Source organism: Mauremys reevesii, linkage group 15 (genome assembly GCF_016161935.1).
Source record: "Mauremys reevesii isolate NIE-2019 linkage group 15, ASM1616193v1, whole genome shotgun sequence".
NCBI classification, from domain to species: domain Eukaryota; kingdom Metazoa; phylum Chordata; order Testudines; family Geoemydidae; genus Mauremys; species Mauremys reevesii.
The window spans coordinates 6326478-6348805 of NC_052637.1; the positions used below are offsets into that span (position 1 = coordinate 6326478).

The window sequence follows — 22328 nt, forward strand, 5'->3', positions numbered from 1 at the left end:
CTTCCCTTCACAAATATTATGGAGGGTACAGAACGCGGGTATAACCGCAGGGACGCTGCTTTCCCCCAAGTCTAGCTTCCCATACAGATATCGCCAGCGCCCTTTTAAACGGCCAAAAGCACACTCCACAGTCATTCAGCACCAGCTCAGCCTGTAGTTGAACCGGTCCTTGCTCCTGTCAAGCTTCCTGTATACGGTTTCATGAGCCAAGGCATTAACGGGTAAGCTGGTCTCCAAGGATCACAATGGGCATTTTGACATCCCCTACTGTGATCTTCCGCTCTGCGAAAAAAGTCCCGACCTGCATCTTCCTGAACAGGCCACTGTTCTGAAAGATACATGCATCATGCACCTTTCCAGGCCAGCCTGCATTAATGTCAATGAAACGCCCATGGTGATTCACAAGCGCCTGGAGAACCATAGAGAAATACCCCTTCCGATTAACGTACTCGGATGCTAGGTGGGATGGTGCCACAATAGGAATATGCATCCCATTTCTCGCCCCTCCACAGTTAGGGAAATTTGTGCAAAGCCATCCACAATGTCCTGCATGTTCCCCACAGTCATGGTTCTTCTTAGCAGGATGCGATTAATGGCCCTGCAAACTTGCATCAACACGATTCCAACGGTCGACTTTCACACTCCAAACTGGTTCCTGACCAATTGGTAGCTGTCTGGAGTTGCCAGCTTCCAGATTGCAATAGCCACCCTGTCATAAGCAGATAGTTAAGGGTTAAGGTTCTGTTCTGCCTGTAAAGGGTTAACAAGCTGTACCTGGTGAACACCTGACCAGAGGACCAATCAGGGGGCAAGACAATTTCAAACCCCTGTGTTCTCTGTTTGTTTCTTTGTCTCTTTTTGGAACTAAGAGAGTCCAGTCACATTCCTCAAGTATTCCAAGGTTTTGCAGTATTTGTCTTTATTTAGTCAAATTGGTGGTCTCTCTTTGGAGCTAAGAGAGTCCGGACATTCATCAAGTTCTCCAAGGGTTTTGGAGTATTTTCCTGTATTCAGTCTAATTGGAGTCTCTCTTTGGCACTAAGAGAGTCCAGTCACATTCTCAAGTTTTCCAAGGTTTACTTCAATAGTTTCTTCTATTCAAGCTAGTGAGTATTAGAAAAGCAACTTGTATTCTTATTGGTATTTTTGTGTGTGCAATTGTGTGGTTTGTTATAGAAATTCTTTACTTTTGTACTGTATTGCTTTTACTGAGAAAGAAAGAAAGGAGGGAGGATTTCCTCCAAAGATATAAGGTTCAGACCCTGTGAATGTCCATCTTGGCATCACAGAGATAGTGTATTTCTTTTTATTCTTTATTAAATCTATTTCTGTTAAGGACTTGATTGATCTTTCCTTGGGTGAATTCTCAGGGAAAGGGGAGGAGGAAGGCATCCTCTGTATTTTAAATCATGGTATCTCCCTAGGAGAAGGGAAGGGGAGGAAGCGGGCTGTTTCTCCCTCTGTGATTTGAATTTGTGTTCCCCAGGGAGAGTCTTGGAGGGAGGGGGGAACAGAGGTGTCCCAGTCCACGTATATTGACTGGGTGGTGGCAGCCAGAAGGATATCTACCCTAAGATTTTAGGGTGGGGGAATATATGCAGGTCCTCATCTTGGAACCCCCCAGCTCCAAGTGAGGGTGAGATCCATGACACACCCGCTTCTCCACTGGCAGGGCAGCTCTCAATCTCGTGTCCTTGCGCCGCAGGGTGGGGGTGAGCTCAGCACACAGTCCCATGAAAGTGGCTTTTCTCATCCGAAAGTTCTGCAGCCACTGCTCATCATCCCAGACTTCCATGACGATGTGATCCCACCACTCAGTGCTTGTTTCCCGAGCCCAAAAGCGGCGTTCCATGGTGCTGAGCATTTCCGTGAATGCCACAAGCAATTTAGTGTCATACGATCAGGCGCCCGATATCATCATCATCGGACTCCTCACTGTCACTTTGGAGCTAAAGAAATAGCTCAACTGCCAAACGTGATGCGCTGGCGAGACTCATCAGCATAGTCCTCAGCAGCTCGAGCTCCATTTCCCACAGAAATCACGCTGCACAGAAACCACTGGGGAGAGTCACAATGGCGCCAAATGTGGACTGAAAAACAGTGACTGCTGGGACGTGAAGCGATGCATCATGGGGCGTTGGGACAGGAAGCGGAATGACCCGCACCCTTCCATCCCCTTCCCACAACCCACAGCGCCAAAATGGGACGAGGTGCTCTGTGGGATAGCTGCCCATAATGCACCACTCCCAACAGCGCTGCAAATGCGGCCACACTGCAGCGCTGGTAGCTGTCAGTGTGGCCACATTCCAGCGCTTTCCCTATGAATACAGCTGTAACTCCCAGCTGTACGAAGACAGCTGTAACTCCCAGCGCTGCACATCTGCAAGTGTAGCCAAGCCCTCAGACTCACAGACAGAAAGTGCATTTCCTCTCTTTGCTGTTTTTTTCTCCCCTCGTGGGCTTGTCTTGTTTGGTCGTCTAGGAAATGGGATTGGACTTTCACAGAAGTAATGGCAGCTCCGCCCATCTCAACTAACTTCTTCCCTTTTACTCAAAAGAACAGCTATTACCATTTGTAATTTTCTCTCCTTTGATATTCACCCCTTCTTGTCAACTTCTGAGGGTATGTCTACACTACAAGAGTAGTTCGATTTAACTTAGGTCGAATTTGTGGATTCGACCTTATGAATTCAAATTTGTGTATCCACACTAAGGACACTAATTCGACTTTGTGAGTCCACACTAACGGGCAAGCGCCGACATTGGAAGCGGTGCATTCTGGGCAGCTATCCCACAGTTCCCGCAGTCCCCGCTTCCCATTGGAATGCTGGGTAGAGCTCCCAATGCCTGCTGGGGAAAAATGTGTCGAGGGTGATTTTGGGTAACTGTCGCCATTCAACCGCCACTCCCGCACTCTCCTGAAAGCGCCGGTGGGAAATCTGTTACCGCACTTTTCTGGTCAGTGACAGCGGACGCCACAGCACTGCGAGCATGGAGCCCACTGCGATCATCGCTGCACTTATGGCCGTTGTCAACTCCTCGCACCTTATCGCCCACCTCTTCCACAGTCAGCTGCTGAGAAATCGGGCGAGGAGGCTCCGCAGCGCGGTGAGGACATGAAGTGTCAGAGTGGCACAGACCTCTCACAAAGCACGGGATCCCACGCCGTGGAGATCATGGTGGCAATGGGTCACGCTCATGCTCTGAACGGCGATTCTGGGCCCAGGAAACAAGCACGGACTGGTGGGACCGCATAGTGCTGCAGGTCTGGGATGAATCACAGTGGCTGCGAAACTTCAGGATGCGTAAGGGCACTTTCCTTGAACTGTGTGACTTGCTGGCCCCTGCCCTGAAGCGCCAGGACACCCGGATGCGAGCAGCCCTGACTGTGCAGAAGCGAGTGGCCATAGCCCTCTGGAAACTTGTTACACCAGACAGCTACTGGTCAGTAGCGAACCACTTTGGCGTGGGCAAATCTACCGTGGGGGTTGCTGTGATGCAAGTAGCCCACGCAATCGTTGACCTACTGCTCTCAAAGGTAGTGACCCTGGGAAACGTCCAGGTTGTCATAGATGGCTTCGCCGCGATGGGATTCCCAAACTGCGGTGGGGCTATAGATGGCACTCACATCCCTATCCTGGGACCGGCCCACCAGGCCAGCCAGTATATTAACCGAAAGGGCTACTTTTCAATGGTGCTGCAAGCACTGGTGGACCATAGGGGACGTTTTACCAACATCTACATCAGGTGGCCGGGCAAGGTTCATGACGCGTGTGTTTTCAGGAACTCTGGTCTGTTTAGACGCCTGCAGGAAGGTAGTTTCTTCCCGGACCACAAAATAAGTGTTGGGGATGTGGAGATACCTACAGTGATCCTCGGGGACCCAGCCTACCCGCTAATGCTCTGGCTCATGAAGCCCTATACAGGCGCCCTGGACAGTGACAAGGAGCTCTTCAACTACCGGCTGAGCAAGTGCAGAATGGTGGTGGAGTGTGCTTTCGGACGTCTCAAGGGGAGATGGAGGAGCTTACTGACTCGCTCGGATCTCAGCGAAACCAATATCCCCATTGTTATTGCAGCTTGCTGTGTGCTCCACAATCTCTGTGAGAGCAAGGGGGAGACCTTTATGGCAGGATGGGAGGTTGAGGCAAATCGCCTGGCTGCTGATTACACTCAGCCAGACACCCGTGCGATTAGAAGAGCCCAGCGGGAAGCGCTGTGCATCCGGGAGGCTTTGAAAGCTAGGTTCCTCAGAGAGCAGGGTAACCTATGACTGTCCAGTCTCTTTACAGAGAAGCTGAACCTGCCCTTGTTTCAGTTACTATTCACTTTTTTCAGCGGTTACATACCCCGTTCACCAGGTTTCCTTCCAACAGACGAATAAAAATAAAGTTATTGGAACATTTTTAATTAAAAAAGTTTTCTTTACTAACAAATTCTCATTAAAGGATTCAAACAGGGATGCAGACTGTGGTGGGTACGGTGTGCAGTGATGTACAGACCGCTTCTACACTCGAGGACTGACAGGCTCCTGCTCCTACAGCGGTCTCTGGGGAGGACGGTTACAGGAGGTGTGCAGGAAGGGTGGGTTTGCAGGAAGGGGTGAGGGATGTGTGGGAAGGGTGAGTAGGTGTAGGGGGATGATGGCTCTGGCTGGGGCTCAGGGCGTCGGAGAGGTTCATGGCTAGGGTGGAAGGGCATGGTAAGGGCAGCCTGCCTTGCCATTTGTGGATGTCAGGCGCCGGAGCCTGGGGCTGCATACACCTCCCAGACTGACCTGGGGCAGCAGACACCTCCCAGAGTGACCTGGGTGCCTAGTGACTGCACTCTGTGTGTGACCTGCTGTTGATCCTGCCCCCATGTCTGTACCCTGGTAATGGTGGCTGTCCTATGCAATTAACAAACCCCTATCTCCCCTTCACACAAAGTCTTCTGCAAAGAAACATGACGGAAACAGTAATGAACAGCAAACTATTTTTAATACTCAACTACACAGTTGGGGGATGAAACTGGGATTTGGGATTGGGTGAGCCAGGAAGGGAAGCAATTCTCATACTGTAGGGAATGCGAGCTGTTTGGTAACTGAGCGCTCTGCGGGGGTGGAGGGACTGTTTTCACGGCCCCTAGCGCCCCTCCTTCTTGTGATTTTGGGTGAGGGGGGGACAGGACTTTGTGGCGGGGGAGGGCGGTTGCAGATACAGTTCAGGGGGGCTCTCTGCTCCTGCCTGCGGTCCTGCAGAACATCCACAAGGCGCCGGAGCGTATCCGTTTGCTCCCTCATTAGTCCAAGCAGCGTTTGAGTCGCCTGCTGGTCTTTCTGCCACCACCTGTCCTCCCGTTCGCTGTGTGAGCGCTGCTGCTGAGAGAGGGTCTCCCTCCACTGGCTCTGCTGGGCCGCCTCGGCTCTGGAGCAGGCCATCAGTTCAGCGAACATCTCGTCCCGAGTCTTTTTCTTTCGCCGCCTAATGTGCGCCAGCCTCTGTGAGGGGGATGCCGGGGCAGTTCGGGAAAGAGCCGCAGCTGTGTGATGGGAAAAAGGAAGTGATTTCCTTGCAAAGATACATGTTTGCGAACAGTGAACACAGTCTAGTCTGTTTCTGTGAACAAGACCATACAGGGCACCTATCTCATGTGCTCTCAGGACAAGTTCGAATTTTCAACATTCGCTTTCATTGCCTGGGGTCTTGCACTGGAGATCAGACAAGTGGGGCAGGACAGCAGAATCCGTGTAGCAGCCAGGCCTGGTAAGCCGTAAACTTTAGGCTGCTTAACAGTTAATGGATAGCAGTGCCCTCCTGCTGCAGGCAATCTGGAAAGCATAAAGTTTGACCCTGTTCCAGCCCCTCGCGGCTGTCCCCGGGAAAGATCCCTGTATGCTTTTCCTCTGCAGCCTCCACCACGTGGCTGTTAAACGACGGTCATTGTTATGCAAAGGAAAAGTCAAGCATTCACAATAGTAACATTACAGTAATTCCCCTAATTAGATGCAGCAGTCGCCGAGCGAGATCACCCTGAGGCGGGTCACTAGGAGAGACAGAGAGCGCATGCTGCGTGAATCCCTGCACAGACCAGGGCCCTATGCTGCCATGCTGGTCGAGGCAATGATCCCACTTTACCTCAGGAAGGCCTGGCGCGGAAGAGTGTGTTTCCACAGAGCACCCAATAAGGCACCTCTCCCCAGGAACCTCCTGAGGAGGCTTTTCGAGTACCTCTATGAGAGCTTCGTGGAACTGTCCCAAGAGGATTTCTGTTCGATCCCTATATGTATTGACCTTCTTTTCATATAGTTTTTATTCCTGTTTTTAAAAAAATAAATGTTTACATGTTTATAGAACTTACCGACTGATCCTTCCCCTGATTCGGAGTCCGGGTTAACGGCCGGGGAGGGTTGGTAGGGGATCTCTGTGAGGCTGATGAAGAGATCCTGGCTGTCGGGGAAAGCGGTATTGTAAGCGCTGTCGCCTGCCTCGTCCTCCACAAACCCTTCCTCATCTTCCCCATCGACGAACATCGCCGAGAAACTGCCCGTCGACACTATCCCATCCTCAGAGTCCACGGTCACTGGTGGGGCAGTGGTGGCAGACCCACCGAGAATGGCATGCAGTGCCTCGTAGAAGCGGCATGTCTGGGGCTGGGCTCCGGAGCGTCCGTTTGCCGCTTTGATTTTTTGGTAGCCTTGTCTCAGGTCCTTGATTTTCACGCGGCACTGCATTGCATCCCGGCTGTATCCTCTGAGTGCCATGACTTTGGAGACCTTCTCGTAGGTCTTTGCATTCCGTTTTTTGGAGCGCAGCTCCGAAAGCACAGACTCATCGCCCCACACAGCGATCAGATCCAAGACTTCCCGGTCAGTCCATGCTGGGGCCCTCTTTCTACTCTGAGATTGCATGGACTCCTCTTCTGGAGAGCTCTGCATCGCTGCCAGTGCTGCTGAGCTCGCCCCGATGTCCAACCAGGAATTGAGATTCAAACTGGCCAGACAGGAAAAGGAATTCAAATTTTCCCGGGGCTTTTCCTGTATGGCTGATCAGAACATCTGAGCTCGGACTGCTGTCCAGAGCGTCAACACAGTGGTGCACTGTGGGATAGCTCCCGGAGCTACTAAGTTTGATTTGCATCCACACCTAGCCTAATTCGACATAGCCATGTCGAATTTAGCGCTACTCCCCTCATCGGGGTGGAGTACCGAATTCGAACTAAAGAGCCCTCTAGATCGAACTAATTAGCATCCTGGTGTGGACGGTTGCACAGTTAAATCGAATTAACGCTGCTAAATTCGACATAAACTCCTAGTGTAGACCAGGCCTGAGAATAGGCCACTTCCACCTTAATTGAATTGGCTTCTTTAGCGCTGTCCCCTCACTTGGTAAGGCAACTCCCATCTTTTCATGTGCTGTAAACTGCTTACTCTATTTTTCACTCCATGCATCTGAGAAGTAGGTTTTAGCCCACAAAAGCTTATGCCCAAATACATTTGTTAGTCTCTAAAGGTGCCACAAGGACTCCTTGGTGCTTTTGCTGATACAGACTAACACGGCCACCACTCTGAAACCATAAAGACTGCCATACAGGGGGTGCTCCCTTCTAAAATCTCTCTGCAGCTAACGGAAACAAGGCATGTTATTAAAATGAGAGCTTGACTCAATACTTTAAATTTCAGATGTTTTAACTGTTTGTCCTTCTTTTCTGTATCTTTTATTAAAGGTTAAAAGGATTGTAACTTTAGCGCCCTCGTGGCCAAGATGGAGTCTGCTCTGCAGGCAGCTCTGGCCAAGAGACAGCGCGCGCAGGAAGGCAGCAGGAGAAATCCCTTCCACCCCAGGGGCACCTGTTCCAAACCCCCCAGAGTGAACACACACCCACAGGAAAAGTACAATGGACATAACAAAGGGTGATATTTATTTACAGAGGGAGAGGAGAAAAACAACAAGGGGAAATATAGGGGGAGCAGTAAAACAGGGCTGCATTCAAACCAAGGCCCCACGGGCCCAGTGGTAGCACAGTCTGGAAGGGCAGACGCTGAGCAATGTGTCTGCACACGGAGTTCAGGAGGCCTGAACAAAGTTCCAGTCCGGTGGTGAGTCTTGGGTGCTCCTGGTCGTCTTCGGCGCCAGTGAACTCTCCCCAGCAAACCCCTCCGGTGCCCTCTTCTGCTGCTCTCTGCAAAGCCACACAGAGCGACCCCCGCCCCCCTTAACTCTCTCGCCGCCTCCCCCCCGCACTTCTTCCCAGTGCAGAGTCACAAGCCCCAGTACTCACAGCCCCACGCAGCTCTGGCCTGTCCTTCTCGGGGATTCCCAGCACAGGGCTTCTCCTGGCTCCTGTCCTGGGCTGTCCCCGATCGGGCCTGTCCTCCTCAGGCAGGTTCCCTCTGCTTCCTTCTGCAGGGCCAGCTGTGCTGCTCCCCTCTCTCTCCCTGGAGCTCCAGTGCCGCCCCCTGGAGTTTCCCTCCTTTTTCTTCCTCTCCCCCTCCCCCCGGGAAAAAGATTTAAAGGGGCCGTGCTCTCTAAACCCGAAAGGGGTTACAGGATGTTTCATGGTGTGTTTGCCATGGGACTCAGCAGCCTGAGGTCTCTGAAAACCAAACCCCAAACCTTGTTTAAAAGTGCTTAATATTAGAAAGTGACAGGGTCATGTTAACACCTTTGGTTCTTTGGACCCATTGATTCCAGCCACATTAATACAACATATAATATACCATATCATCATAAGCTCCATGGGGCCTTGACTCAGATGCCTGGTGCAGTTCTCTCTTTTCAGAGCTGCTGTTTTAGGCTGTCTGCAGACTCAGGCAGTCATTGCCTGTTCCCATTTTCCAAGTCATCTCTGCAACCATAAAGATAGAAACTTAGGCTGAGGTTTCACAGCCACCTAGGGGATGGTATGATGACATTGCCTACAGTGCCATATGCCCCATCTGTGACTGTAGCAAATATCTCCAATGGCCATAGATGGGATATGAGATGGGGAGGGCTCTGAGTTGCTACAGAGAATTCTTTCCCAGGTGTCTGATTGGTGGGTCTTGCTGACATGCTCAGAGTCAAAGTGATCACCATTTTGGGGGTCAGGAAGGAATGTTAGGACAGATTGGCAGAGACCCTGTTTGTTTGTTTGTTTTTGTCTTCCTCTGCACATTGGGGCACGGGTCACTTTCTGATTTAAACTAGAGTAAATAGTGGATTCTCTATTGTTTAAAGTCTTTAAGTCATGACTTGAGAACTTCAGTAACTCAGCCAGAGGCTAGGGGTCTATTACAGGAGTGGGTGGGTGAGGTTCTGCGACCTTCAATGTGCAGGAAGTCAGACTAGATGATCATGATGACCCCTTCTGCCCTTGAAGTCTATATGAATTGGGTGCCCAATTCCCATTAATTTCAAATGGGAACTGGGCATCCAAATGTTTTATGGGGTTTTGAAAATCCCCCCTGTGATTTCTGAAGATGCAGATGGAGATTCTGGAGCCCAATATCTGCAGCAAGAGGTGAATTCTGCAGCCTAAGAACAGAGGAATACGCTGGGCCCAGCTGTAATAAGGAAAATAATGTTTATTGAACACCCACCTGCCCAGGCTTCCCACCACACTAGAGACAAACCCCTACAAAGTTTTGGTTGTGAGGAGTGTGACAAGGGCAGGCAGCTGGCAGAAGCTCAGCAGCAGCCCAAGATCAGCAGAGAAAACCCTCTTCACAGTGTCAGTTTCCTTCATAAGTTTCCTGGTACAAGTAAAATAAAACAACTTAGCAGAGTCTGTGGCCACGTTCACTTCATGCACAGACTGAGACCCCAAGGGCAGGGGCCCCTCTAGAGATCTGAATCAGTCACTCTGTGTCCAGTGGATGTTTCACCTCTGTGCTGAGATGCCAAACAGCATCTGCATCAGTGCCGATTGTGATGGTGGATGGGGTGATGTGGGCTCCAGTTCCCTATGAAATAAATGAAGACCCAACAGCTCACTTCACCCAAATCACCAGACATTGTCCTTGTATCATTGTCCTGTGCTATTACTGACCAACTGTACCAGTGTCCCAGCAGTGAAAATAACAGAACACCACTGGCCATCATGTACAGCCCCTAGCTAAGACCTCTCCAGCACATCATCAACGATCTACAACCTATCCTGGAAAATGATCCCTCACCCCCACAGACCTTGGGAGGCAGGCCAGTCCTCTCTTACAGACAGCTCCCAACCTGAAGCAAATACTCACCAGCAACTACACACCACACCACAGAAACACTAACCCAGGAACCAATCCCTGTAACAATCCTCGTTGCCTACTCTGTCCCATATCTAGTCTAGCAATTCCATCATAGGACCCAACCACATGAGCCACCTCATCAGGGACTCATTTACCTGCACATCTACTAATGCGATATATTCCATCATGTGACAGCAATGCCTCTCTGCCAGGTACATTGGCCAAACCGGACAGTCTCTACATAAAAGAATAAAGTGGACACAAATTGAACATCAGGAACGGTAACATACAAAAGCCAGTAGGAGAACATTTCAATCTCCCTGGACATTCTATAACAGATTTAAAAGTAGCCATACTTGAACAAAAAAAACCTTGAAAAACAGACTTCAAAGAGAAACTGAAGAACTAAAATTCATTTGCAAATTTAACACCATTAATTTGGGCTTGAATAGCGACTGGGAGTGGCTGGCTCACTACAAAAGCAACTTTCCCGCTCTTGGTATTGACACCTCCACATCAATTATTGGGAGTGGATGACATCCATCCTGATTGAAATGGCCCTGTCAACACTGGTTCTCCACTTGTGAAGTAACTCCCTTCTCTTCATGTGTCAATATAGTAATGCCTGCATCTGTAATTTTCACTCCACACATCTGAAGAAGTGGGTTTTTTACCCATGGAAGCTTATGCTCAAATAAATCTGTTAGTCTTCAAGGTGCCACCGGACTCCTCTTTTTTTGTGTGGATACAGACTAACACGGCTACCCCCGATACCTGATTCAGTGTATAGCTTTTTAAATGCCTTTTGAAGATTCTGCAGCTCATTCTAGTGCTAGTTGGAGTATAAGGCCTCTGCAGTGTGTATTAGAGAGATTAGCGTTACACTTTTCTCTGAGCAAAGCTTGTACTCCACTATGTCTTCCAGAGAAGTCTGCAGCTCCACCAAATGCACAAGCAGCCATCTGTTTGGGGTTCAATTGACAAGCATTTAACTCTTCTAAGTTGTGTGGTGTCAGAGATGCAGCCAACATAGGCGGTAGTTATATGGGCCCGTGGTTCCCATGCTCCACCAATACTTCACCAATACTCCAGATCCATCAATGTTTGGGCCCCAGGCCCCATGCTTTGGGGGTCCCAGTGCCATGGGTCAGCAACGTGGGGCGCTCTCACTTCAGGGGCAGCTCGGAGTCGCTGTGTGCTGAGGGGAGGCCCCAGCACTGACCTGACTCACAGCCCATTGGCCGGGAACCCCAGCCAATGGGAGCTGCAGTGGGCGGTGCCAGGGCTGCCTGGCCGCGCTGACACAGCAGGGAGTGGGAGTGAGCCACAGGCAGAGTGAGCAGCAGGAGCGTGTCACTGTCAGACAGACACAGCCAGTGAGCCAGGGGTGTTGTGGGGACAGATGGAGCCATGGGCAGGGGAAAGGAGCAGCGATGGACATCCCAGGGCTGGCATAAAATACAGAGGGGGCTTCCTGACGGGGCTATAGCAACACCCCCTCTGCAGAGCAGACCTGGGCTGTGGTTGGCTCCATCCATCATTCCCCCCCGCCCCACAGAGACCCACACAACCCTCTGACTCCCCGAGACACCCCCAATGACCCTGTGCCCCTGTCACCACTCTCCAGAGAGCCCCCCCTTTGTGCCAAACAAAGCCCCTCCCCCACTCCAGAGCTCCCTACAATCTCCCCCTTTGCCTTTGCCCCCAGCCCAGCCCAGCCCAGCCCAGCCCATTCCATTGGCCAGGAGGCTCCCACTCTATTGGCTAACAGGGCCCATGGGAGCTGCACCTGTGGCAGTGCCTGCTTGCAGATGCAGACCTGCCTGGCCGTGCCGCCACAGCACGGTGTGTGGGGGGAGCCACAGGTGAGCAAGCCCTGGTTATCATCATCACAGGCCCAGCAATTCTCTGGGTATTTAATTTCACTGAGGCAAATAATTCAGTCTACTCTTCCTTTCCAGATTGTAAGTTTTCTTACAGGAGAAGTCACAAACTAAGTCTTTGCCAAGAAGTCCAGTTATAGTTTTTTCACTTGAGAAGTAGATTTTCTGATTGTTCATAAGCTCATTTATTTTGTTAACTCGGTTTCATAGGCAATTTTAAAAGTCACTTGAATTGTACCTGGTTTTTTCCATTGGTCCAAAACCACATGGAAGATGTGCAGATTTTTATTTCTGTGGGCAAAACCACGCTGTGTAGAAATGTAAAGGTTGGAGCCAGAAAAGCTCTGCAAGGGTAAGGGTCCCTCAGGAAATTGTCCTCAAGTCATTCATTCTTCTGGGCATTCCATTCTACTGGTCCCTCCTATAGTGATAGTGATCAGTGTTTCCACCCACAGGGGAGAGGCAGAAGACTGGGTCAACCCTGCAGTGACTCTGCCTCTACCATTGTTCTCTGTCTGTTTCCTCCACCAGCCCCTTTGATCTCCCTAGGATTGCCCCTCCCATTACTCCCTCTGGGTCTTCTCTCTCTGGACCTTCTCATGAAGTAAAGTCTGTCATGACAGGCTCTTATCTCTGTAATGTATTTAATTTTGATGTATTTATTAAGTGTTAGTTAATGCACTATGGGAGTCTCCTTCAGCTCTCTGTATAAGTTGATCCTGTTCTTTCCATATGTTTTGCCCATAGGGTTTTCTGCAGCCCTAGGGCAGCCAGCAATAACCCCTGTGCCTTTGCAATGGGTGAGGGAAGGGGACCATGAGATCCCTATTTATGTGATTTGCAAGAAGTGTTATCATTATTCAAGGTACCAAATGTGTTTAAATGATATAAGTGCCTTGTAAAATCCCAAAGCAAGCTCATTTTCATTTCTCATATCATCTCATATACAGTATACACACATTTTTCATTATATGAGTTGAAATTATTTTATATTATTATTAGCTAGGTTACTGTTGGGGGGGGGGGTTCAGTGTGGCAAAATGTGTGCTATTTTATGGGTTGAATGATTGAATGACATAATACCCCCCTGGCCCCATTGTCCCTCACTAAGTCTGGGGTGGAGGCGGGGGGCTGTAGGGAAGGCCTGGTCTCACTGAATAAAGTCTCCTGCTGCAGCAGCTCAGTAGGTTACATCAAAGAGAAGCTGCAGTGACTAGGCATTGGGATGCCTGTGCCTTTAAGAACCCAGCCCTGGGAAGCCAATGGTGTGAAGTTTTTGTCTGTGAGAGGGGAAATAAAAAATCCCCTCTGGTGCACTCCACCCTCTGCCCATGGGCGGCAGGTTATATATGTGTGCGGTGCCCGGGCTCCAGGAATAGTCAGGGCTGGGGGCCCTGCTCCAGCAGTATTTGGAGCTGGGTCTCTCCCCTGGCCCTGCCTGGATCGGGACCCGAACACTGCGGGCCTCCACTCTCCCCCCACCCCGCCCCGCCGCACTGCGTCCCTGCCTGGAGCAGGTCCCAGCCCCCGCCTGCCACCCCTCTTCCCGTGTGTCCCCCCTGAGCCACACCGCATCCCTGCCTGACAAAAAGCAGCGCGCACCTCTCCCCTGCCTGCTCTGTGCTGTCGGAGATCGGCTCCCTGCAGAACTGCTGTCTGCTGCCCCATAATCCTAGTGCCTGCCCTCCACTAATGGCAAGGCAGGCTGCACCCTAATCCTCAGCCCCAGCCTGAGTCCCCCCACATCATGAGCCCCATAGTCCTCACCCCAGGCCCCAAACCTCTGCCCGAGCCCTGAGCCCCCTCCTGCATCATGAAGCCCTCATCCCCCAGCCCCAGCCAGAGCCCTCATCCCCGCACCCCAATCCTCTGCCCCAGCCCTGAGCCCCACATCATGAACCTCAGCCCCAACCCTCATCCCCCTGCACCCTGGTCCTCTGCCCCAGCCCTGAGCCCCCCCCACAGCATGAACCGCTCATCCTTAGCCCCACAGCCCTCACCCCACCCCTCTGCCCTAGCCCTGAGCCCCCCCACAGCATGAACCCCTCATCCTCAGCCCCACAGCCCTCACCCTGCACTCCCTCCTATCCAGTGATGAGCTGCCAAAATATTAACAACCGGTTCCCTCCTCCTCACCCCATGAGGGGTCATGCCCCACTCCTGTCCCATCCAACCCTCCATGTTCCTTGACAGCCCTCTGCTACCCATGCCCTATCCACCCCCTTCCCTGTCCCCTGACTGCCCTTGCCACCCCATCCAACCCCTTCTCTCATTCCTGATGGCAACCCGGGACCCCTACCCCAACCAACCACCCCATCTCGCTGTCCCCAGACAGTCCCAGGAATCCCTACCCCTAACTGCCCCAGACCGCCCCATCCAACCCCTGCTCCTTTCTGACTGCCCGCTGACCCTTGCCCCCGTTCAATCCCCCTGTTCCCTGCCCTCTGACTGCTCCAATACTAATCCACCCTCCCCAACTCCCCTGCCCTCTATCCAACACGCCCTCCCTGCTCCCTTACCTTGCTGCCTGGAGATGGGGGCCCAGCTGGGCTGGGGCTGGAGCCCGGACGCCGGGGCAGGAGCTGAGCCGCGCCGCTCGGCCGGACCCGGACGCGGACTCCGGGGCAGCAGGAGCCGAGCCCCCGCCGCGCCGCCCGGACCCCAGGGTGGCAGGAGCCCAGCCCCCACCGCGCCGCCCGGCCGGACCCAGAGCCCGGGGCAGGAGCCCAGCCGCACCTCCCCTCCCCCCTGCTCCAGCTTACCTGCCTGCCTGCTGCTTGTTCAGGCTTCCCGTGAACATCTGATTCACGGGAAGCAGGGGAGGGGGAGGAGAAAGGGGGCGGGGCAGGAGAGGAGGGGGAAGTGAGCTTGGGCCGGAGCTTTTGTTAAATTTAGCAGCCCTTATAGAACTGGTTGTCCTATCCCCAAACTCCCTCCCAGAGTGTGCACCACCTCCCCCTTCCTATGCCCCACCGCCAGCCCAGAGCCTGCACCCAAACTCCATCCCAAAGCCTGCACCCCTCACCCCCTGCCCCAGCCCGGAGCCTGCACCCAGCACCCAAACTCCCTCCCAGAGCCTGCACCCCTCACCCCTTCCTACACCCCCACCCCCAGCCCAGAGCCTGCACCCAAACTCCATCCCAAAGCCTGCACCCCTCCTGCACCCTAATCCCCAGCCCAGGACCTGCACCCCATACCTCCCCCCGAAACCCCACCCAGAGCCTTAGGCAGGTGGAGGCAGAGTTTGGGGGGGCAGAGTTGGGGCAGGCGGGTTCTGGGCACCACCAAAATTTCTACAAACTTGCCACCCACCCCTCTGCCCCTGCCTGTGCCAGGGTTTTACCCTCTGGCACCCCCTCACCCCTGGGCTTAGCTCCCACTCCTTCCACCCCCATCCCTGATTTTGCCCTTCAGCCCCTTCCTAACCCTGCTTTTAGCTGTTTCACCCCCCTGACTAGTCAATTTTCGTCCCCTGCTCAGACCCTGGCCACCCCTTGCTCCAATTCGCCCCCTTTGCCCCTTTTTAACCCTTGTAAAAAGCCACAAGCAGAATCTCACCCCTAGCGAGGACCAGGTGAAGGGCGGTGGCTTAAGCAGATGTTACTGAGCATGCTCAGTTTCTGTGCGACTGCAGAGCGCATCCTAAGTAGCAAATTCCTGCAGAGCGCAGGAAAACCTGGAACATTTCACTTCACACGTTCGATTTTTCCTTTTACCGCTAACAACAAACAGCCCCCGAGCCCGGCGCCCCCCAGCCTGGCACCCAGGCAGTCGCCTCGGTTACCTGCCCCTAAATCCAGCCCTGGTCCCCATGTCACTCACCGAGGCTGCAGCCCCAGTTCCGCACACGGGTCACGGAGCCGGAGGGTTTGGGACCGGATCCGTCAGCGTTACCGGTGTGACATCTGTAGCTGAATTGACGGGCCCGAGCCCCCACGCCTGGGGCTTATACACGCTTCAAAAGTGAAAGTAACGGTCCGCGTCCCTGGCTGGTTGGGGCGGAGCAAATTCCTCTTAAAGTACCAGCCCCCCCCCGCAGGGCCTAGAGCTGGCCTGGCAGGGGCAGTTTGCTGGGTGAGCCAGTGCAGGGGTGTCAGTGCCGCCCCACCCCGAGCTGCTGTTCCTGCCCCCAGGGATCGCTGGGTTCTCAGTAATTCCCCTGCCCAGCACCGCCCGCCACAGACCTGCCCGGCTGGGGACATAACGCAACAGCAGCAAAAAGCACCAGCCAGTTCCCACCCCCCACTCTCTCATGCCACCGTCCTGGATGGAGGCAGAATGAGGAAGGGGAGGGGGGAGGCTGCCGGGGGGAGGGGAGCTGAAATCCCGAGTGACTCAGGGCTTGGCTACACTTGGAAATTTGCAGCGCTGCAGCAGGGTGTGAAAACACACCCTCTGCAGCGCTGCAAAGCGCCAGTGTAGTCAAAGCCCCGAGGCAGGCTGGAGCAGGCTGGACTCCCGCAGGCGCTGAGGGGAGCAAAGCCAGGGAGGGTCAGGGCGGGCAGCAGCTCTAGGACTCGCAGACCCCCCCGCCGCCCGACAGCAGAGCTGGGACAAGAAGGGGCTGTTGGTGCAGAGTCACTTTCCTGCCTCTCCCCAGAGGCGGCAGGTTTGGATAATTTTTGGTGGTGCTCAGAACGGCACCAAGTCCCCCCACCCGCACCTGCCTAAGGCTCTGGGAGGGAGTTTGGGTGCAGGAGGGGGTTCGGGCTCTGGGAGGGAGTTTGGGTGCAGGCTCTGGGATGGGGCAGGGGGATGGGGTGCAGGAGGAGTCAGTGGGTGGGTGCTTAACTCGGGCAGCGCCAGCTCCTGAAAGCGACCCGCACACCCCTCTGGCAGTGGCTCAGTGCTCAGGGTGGGGGCAACGTGTGCCCCCCCCCACCCCTCCGAGGCCACAGGGATGTGCTGGCCACTTCCCAGAGAGGTGCAGAGCAGGCAGGAAGCCACCTTAGGCTGTGCCTACACTGCCACTTTCAGCGCTAATCTTTAGTCTTTCAGGGGAGTGAAAAAACACATCCCTGAGCGACAAAAGTTTTAGCACTGAAAAGCGCCAGTATAGGCAGCGCTTTATCACCAGGTGGTTATTTTTTATCGCCGGGAAAGCTCTGTAACATGGACAGTCCCACTGTGCTGCCGGTGGTGGTGGTGGCGGCAGCAGCTGGGGGCCCCCAGGCCCTTTTAAATCACCGAGGGGCAGCAGGAGGGGCTGGGAGGCGTGTGGGGGCAGCAGGTCGGGCCGGAGGAGAGACCCAGCCCTGAACATTGGTGGAGCCGAGCCCACAGGCCCTGAATATTCATGGAGCCCGGCACTACGGGCCCATACAACTCGCCACCCTGCTCCCCTCAGCTGCAGGCTCAGGAGCTGGTGTCGGCAGAGCCTGGGGCTGGCCCAGGGGCTGGTTCCAGCCATCAGAGAAAGTCCCCCCACCCCCGACCCCGGAGGGAGTTTTAATGGCAAAATCTGAATGTCAGTAACGTCTCTGGGGGGCTCCGGGCTGGTGCTGAAGGCAGCAGGGTCCTGTCACCGCTGTAATCAGCAGGAAGCTGGAGCGAAAGAGTCCCTGGGCGCTGAGCCAAAGGGCTGGAGTCTTGTGAATCCCATGAGTTCCCCTCCCCCCAACCCCGCTCCTTCCCAAACAGGGAACAGGAGCAGGCGGGGAGCAGAGCCCAGATCTGGTGTTGTGTCCTTGCTGCTCAGCACAGATGCTCCCAGCCACCGACACCCCCTGAAAGTCCCCCATCTCCCCAGCAGCCCTTAGTCACAGCTATAGGCGCCAACTTTCTCTGGCGCCAATGGGTGCCTGCGCCCCCCCGGCCCTGCCCTAACTCCACTCTTTCCCCACCCCTGGACCCGCCCCCATCCCCAAAGTCCCCGTCCTAACTCCACCCCCTCCCTGCCTCTGTTGGATCCCATCCCCAAATCCCCACCTCTTTCCGCAGCGTGCCGCATTCCCCCTCCTGCCCCGTGAATCAGCTGGTTTGCGGTGCAAGGACTGGGAGGGAGGAGAAGCAGGATGCTGCAGCATGCTCACGGAGGAGGTGGAGGTAAGCAGGGGTGGGTGGGTCACAGCAGCACCCCCTCAGACCAACGTGATGTGTGAAACGGGAGGGTTTGCAGGATCAGGCCCTTGCGGGCTCTCTCATATATTATTGCTCCATATTTCATACAGGGGGAGGCAGGATTCATGAAAGAGGGTCTGAGTCAGGGAGAAGGGGGGAACGCGAGCACTGGAGCAGCATGAGAAGGGGCTGAGCTCCAGGCAGGTGAAGCTGGTCAGCCTGTCAGGAGCTGCTTCCCATCAGAATCTGTTACTAGTAGCTAAAACTCACTTGGAGCCTAAGTGTTTGCAGTAGCAGTCCCCTAAGTGCCTGTTTCTGCCTCTAGTCACGTGCATTGCTGCCACCCACTAGGAACCCACATGCCTGTTTCCTACCCAATCCAAATGCAAGACCTGGTAGTAATGGGAGACTTTAGCTGCCCCAGATACCTGTTGGAAAAGCAATACAGCAAAACAGAAAAGGTTCCAGTAAGTTTTTGAAATGGATCAGGGATGACCTTTTGTTTCAGAAGGTGGATGAAGTAACCAGGGGAAAAGTCATTTTTAGACGTGATTCTGACTAATGGGATGGAAGGAATTGGTTGTGAATCTGAAGGTTGAAGCCAGGCCTGGCTCTGGAATTATTGCCACCCAACGCAAAAAAAAAAAAAAAAAAAAAGTCGGGGCCACCAGAGCAGCAAAGCAGAGAGGAGTGGGGGGGACAGGGCGCGGCTGGAGCAGCAAAGCGGGGAGGAGTGGGGGGACAGGGCGCGGCTGGAGCAGCAAAGCGGGGAGGAGTGGGGGGACAGGGCGCGGCTGGAGCAGCAAAGCGGGGTGGAGGGGGGAGAGAAACAATGGCGTGGCAGGCAAAACAGGGAAAAACAAAAGAAAAAATGCTACAGGGCGGCTGGAGCCAGGGGACTCCCTGTGCTGCAGAGTGTGCACCCGGTCTAATGGGGGGAAGGGGAGGAAGCAGGAGGAGATGGGAGATCCCAAAATTATTCTGAACATTTCTGCAGGGACTGTGACCCAAGCTTCTGTGTAATTAGTTTTAATTGGCTTGCCAGGGCTTGGAATCTTAGGTAAAAGATCACTGGATCCCAACAAATGCTCTGCTCTGGACGGAAGGGAGGGAAGGACGCGGGCTGCTCTGCTGAGTTTGCTGCAGGGCGCTCCCCTCTTCCGCCCCCTACAGGGCGGCCGGAGCACTGAACCAAGAAAAAAAAAAGCGGGGCCGTGCTGCCCTAGGATTGGGTGGAATGCCGCCCTGTAGAATCTGGGGCCCCAAGCACGAGCTTGCTTAGCTGGTGCCTGGAGCCAGCCCTGGTTGAAGCCAGTTTGGGTGAAAGTGACCATGAAATGATAGATTTCATGATTCTGTGGAAAGGAAGGAGTGAGAGCAGCAGAACAAGGAAAATGGACTTCAACAAACTCTGAGAACCGGCAGCTCAGGCCACATGGGAAGAAAATCTACAGGAAAAAGGAGTTCAGGAGAGCTGGCAGTTTGTCAAAGAGACACTACTAAAGGTGCAACAGCAAGCTGTCCTGATGCTAAGGAAAGATCGGGAGAACAGTAAGAGACCAATATGGCTCCATCAGGAGCTTTTTAATGACCTGAAAACCAAACGGGAATCCTACACAAAGTGGAAACATCATGGACAAGTTGCTAAGAACGAGCACAGGAGACCAGCAGAAGCACATAGGGACAAAATGGGAAAGGCCAAGTCAGAAAATTAGCTAGGCACAAAAAGGCAATAAGAAGAGATTCTATAAATATGTTATGAGCAAGACAAAGATGAAGGAAAGTGCAGGCCCCCTACTTAGCAAAGAAGAAAGCTAATAACTGACAACCTCAAGAAGACTGAGTGTCAGGAATCAAGGCCTGCAGCAGAACCAGTCTCTGGGGATCCTAATGTGTGCAGCTGGCCTGTACTAGGCTGTTTGGCTACAGCACCTGATTGGTCAGCAGAGCAGCTCTTAAACCCAGCAGCAAGCTGCTGCTCAGACCATTGCTCATAGCTTTGATAAGGTCTGCACCTGCCTTGTTCCAGTGCTGTGCTGTTTATCTTGGCCTCAGCCTTGTCCCTGATTTGTCTCATTCTGGTTAACCCCATTCTGATTCTTGACTCAGATTCCTGACATCAGCTCTGACCCCTGGCTACTGACTCCTGCTCTGACCACTGGGCATGATCACCCATGTCCCAATCACTGACACTGAGGTGTTTAATGCCTATTTTTTCTTCAGTCTTCACTAAAAAGGTTCATTGTGACCAGATACTCAACACAATTAATATTAACTGCAAGGGGGGAGGAATGCCAGCCAAAATAGAGGAAAGAACAGGTTAAAGAATATTTAGATAAGGTAGATGTATTCAAGTTGGTGGTGCCTGATTAAATTCATCTGAGGGCACTTAAGGAACTGGCTGAAGCCATCTCAGAGCTATTAATGATTATCTTTGAGAACTCCTGGAAGAAGGATGAGGACCCAGGACTGGAGAAGGGCACGTTGTTCCACTTTTTTAAGATAGGTACAAAGACGACCCAGAGAATTATAGACCAGCCAGCCTAACTTCAGTTGCTGGAACATATATCTCAAGCACTCTCCTCTGAAGGGTGGGAGACCCCAGTTCAAGTCCTTCCTCTCCCTCAGAGGGAGGGGAAGTGAACCTGGGTCCCTTCGTATTGCAGGTGAGTGCTTTAATCATTGGGCTGAAAGCAATGAGAGGCAGGCACCTCCTTCTCTGGCCAGATTCTGACTGGGACCTGAACTGAGGGTCTGCCTCTGAGCAGAGCTGCTGAATTGGGCCCAGAAGGTAAGATAAGCAGAGGGGCACCTATTTTCCCCGGGTTCTTGATTCGTGCTAGGGATTGGGCAGGAGATAGGTTCCTAGTGGGTGGCAGCAGTGGCTTAAAATGGTTTAAGATAAAAGGGGAAAAAATAGAGGTTATGTCATGAGAGGGGGTCTACTATAGACCACCAAATCAGGAGGAGGAGGTAGGTGTGGCATTTCTAGAACAAATAACAGAAATATCCAGATTGGGGGAGCCCCACATCAGCTGCCCAGAGCCCAGCAGTTCCAGCCCTCACCTGAGGGGGGGAGATCCACATTCCAATTCCTGCCCCACATCACACAAGGAGATTGAACTTGGGGCTCCCAGCTGAGGGCCCAGCCACTGGCCTAAAGGCTAGAAGGGAAGCAGTAGCACCTTTTTCTGTTCATTGAAACTATTCAGCAAACTCGACATGGATTCATGAATAATTTAAATCAACCTGAAATGTAACTTTTTGGCAAATAAACTATTTCTCCAAAACATTTCACCCAGCTCCACTTCAAACCTGTCTGAGCAACTTAGGAGCCCAAATCCCAGTGATTTTGCTCTGAGTGACTGTAAAATTACCAGAAATACACAGGTGGAGGGGCCCCGGCTCCCTGGCCCAGCTCTGGATTCTTGGCCTGGGGGTGGGGTCTCAGGGGGGCGGGGCCTTGTGGCCCTCCACTTTTAGGCAGAGTTGGTTGCACCTGCTGATCATGTATCTCCAGCTAATGACTGTGCCAGCCACCTTCCTCACTCTCATTAACCAGCCCTGGGTCAGAGATGGGAACTTTCACACCAAAGCTCTGGAGACACTTTGTATGTCTCTACACCCGCAGCAGTGAGTCTCAGAACCAGGTCGACAGGGGCTCTCAACCTGGCTCTAAAAATAGCCGTGTAGATGTTTGGGCTCAGGCTGGAGTCAGGCACTGGAGCCTGGGGAGCAGGGGGGGATTCCCCAGACACAATGTCTACACAGCGGTTTCTAATGCTATAGCACAAACCCCATGAGCCCATGTTTGGTGCCCTGGCTCTGGGACTCGCTGCTGTGGGCTGTGTAGATGAAACCTTCATGCTTAAAACATGAGACTTTTCACAAAGCCAGAAACTAAATTTTCAACCTGTGCCTAGCCAGATTGGCCACAAATGTCCAGAGTAGAGCTGCCAATTAATTGCAGTTAATTCCTGCGATTAACTGAAAACAAAATTAATGCATTAATTTTTTTAACAAGTTAATTGCATATTTGTGAGCAGATTGGGAGGCTGAAGAAGCCCCAGCCTGTAACTCCGTAGGCAGCGGGACAGCTGAAGCCCCAGAGCAGAGCTGCTGAGGTGCGTGTGGGGGGTTTGAAGCCACAGCTCTGCAGGCACCCCAAGCCCCGCACCCTGAAGGAGGCT

General features: G+C 53.1%; 1 protein-coding gene and 1 long non-coding RNA gene across 2 annotated transcripts in view; both read right to left on the reverse strand.

Annotated features, from left to right (window-relative positions):
• Positions 1-22328, reverse strand: part of LOC120383937 (E3 ubiquitin-protein ligase TRIM39-like) — a 961691-nt gene that overhangs the window by 594344 nt on the left and 345019 nt on the right. The window lies entirely within an intron of this gene.
• Positions 9595-16023, reverse strand: LOC120383998. The gene is made up of 3 exons (XR_005588585.1): positions 15901-16023; positions 10351-10432; positions 9595-9922 (listed from the first exon to the last, which is right to left on the reverse strand). It is a non-coding gene; the product is annotated as an uncharacterized LOC120383998 (long non-coding RNA).